The following is a 2,500-nucleotide window of genomic DNA, read 5'->3' on the forward strand; positions in this document are numbered from 1 at the left end:
TTAACCAAACCGATATTCATTTAAGGGGCAAATTATCCATAATTATAAATGAAACATAATGTCGTTTATAAGAAGTACAATCCTTTTGCTTAAATTAATACAAAGAAACACCTCGGTCTGTACCCTGCTGGAAAGTGGTTGTGCGAAACTTATCAAATAGTGGCGCTTGAGTGCCCACCGTCGTTGTATTAAACTCTAGTCGTAGTTTTAACACGTTTTTCAAACATGTTTCTGAAATGGGATTAAACCATGAAACTTTTTATGTACGTAATTATAACCTAATTACTGAAAATAACCCTATAACCTAGAGTAAACTCTACGCCTTTAACATTGCGTTATTTATATTGCCTCACTGCGCATGCGTTTATTACCACGCTGGGCTCTGTATTTCACGCACTGACGGGCTGGTCATTGTCTCATGCACAGACGGGCTGGTGTCTGTGTCTCATGTACAGACGGGCTGGTGTCTGTGTCTCATGTACAGACGGGCTGGTGTCTGTGTCTCATGTACAGATGTACTTGTGTCAACAACAACAAATGAGGTGGTATAGACGGGGTGGGAACTGTTTGGCAGACAGTTGTATTCCTGAGATAAAACAGACGGTTCTCATGCATCTAAACTAAACCGAAAGCGTAGTTGTACATCATTATTGCAATCTACGCATTTGTCCAGCACGTTAAAGTCAAGCATAGCAAAATCACACGAACGATGGACCATTCATGGTATCAAGCGAGACACAACGCTAGCGCTAACATTCATAATCCTCCTCCCCCCCCCACCACCACCACCACATTGCTATCAATAAAAAATTCAAGCGGCACGCACAGATACCGATTTCTGGTCATGTGGCCTTCTACTGAAAAAATAAGTTGAATGCCACTACGCTACACAAATATTCTTACAAGTGCTGATGTACAGACGTGACAACTGGTCGTCATTGCAGAGCATATATACGCATTGAACCGTTAGTCTGATACCTCCTCTTCCTCTTAGCAAGTCACTTCCTCTTCCTATACATGTGGCACGCCTGCAGACATGGCTGTTTCCGTTGAACCGAACTGCACATATAACCAATACGGCACGCAAAAAACGTGTCCACGTGTCGTGATATCAGTTTTGGTAGTTTTGAGTTTGTTTCTAGCTTGTCGCTTGTCGTGATGCTTTGTGAATAGTGTGTCTTTTACTGCCACCGGTGGAGTATGGCGGGCCACGCTCGTTTGTATACTGCTAGGGATGGTTTGTAACAGACGGTGTGCGTTTGTGTTGCCAGTCATTATATATGCAAATGACGATATGATGATTTGCGATCGGCGACGTGAGTTTGTGTATACTACTGCATGGTAGTTTCCGATTGAGTGCGTGAGTTTGTGTCAGCTGATCATTCTGGATTGACAACTGAGATACGTGACTGACTGTAACAATTAGTGTTGTTGGTATCAGTCAAAACACAACGGTCTGTACACCTTGTTCATTGATGTTGTCTGTCGTCACTATATATATTGTCAAGAGCGTATAAAGAAATTGGTATGATAGCTATATCTAGCATCACAAACAGCCACCATCGAATATATAAAAATAACTACCATTGCTGGCAACGGAAGTATCGACTTTTTATTATCTTATATTATTAAAATAGATTAAACCATCTGCTTGGATTTAACCCGAATGATACCCGACTTCTGCTTGAATGGATGAGTCGGTTAGGAACGACGAGTAGTCAAGTTAGCACGATTGCCGTTTTTATAACTATCCGCGCAACGTACACTCACGATCTTTACGTTTTCTTGCACCGCGAGGCCTATTGAAATTAACTAGCTTTTATCGCTTCTAGCGCGAGAATTATGGTAGGTTTTATTCAAATGCACCTCAACCCCCCGAGCAGTTTGCAAACATTTAACACGTTTCACGTACGGGAAGATTCGGGTGCAATTACCGTTCCTACCAAGCGTCTATTATAGGGATATGGTTCGATCACTCTTACGCTCAGTATCACAGCTCACGATCTAATTTGCTTTCTCTGAAACCAAGACTTAATTGATTTGAACCAATTTAAACTTTGTTGTTTCTTAGCCATAGGTAGCTTAATTTCTCGTTGTTACGGGTAGAACGTTAATATCCTATCAGTTTGTTAAAAACGTATTACGTGGAAAGCTATAAATGAGCCCGTGGAACAGGCACGTTTTATAATAATTCTCTATCTATCGCCGGTAGATAATTAACATTACTTGTTTACAGTTCATGCACCTGCTTAGGTTGTGTTAATTGTTTACAACTGTATGTAGTATACCGATAAGCTCCGTGTAAGTTACCGGCAATAACCGATATAGTGTAGTAATTCAGCGCAACGTGAGGATTGGATGGTTATTACATAACAGTATTCATATACATATAACCCCACTGTGTGTGCGTGCTTGGGCATGCAAGTGCGCATGCGCGCGTAAATTTCCCCCCTATGCACGTCCGGCCCGCAGCGGGTTATTCAATGCCCGCAGCGGGTTA

The sequence above is a fragment of the Priapulus caudatus genome, unplaced genomic scaffold, assembly GCF_000485595.1.
Source record: "Priapulus caudatus unplaced genomic scaffold, Priapulus_caudatus-5.0.1 Scaffold27, whole genome shotgun sequence".
NCBI lineage: Eukaryota > Metazoa > Priapulida > Priapulimorpha > Priapulimorphida > Priapulidae > Priapulus > Priapulus caudatus.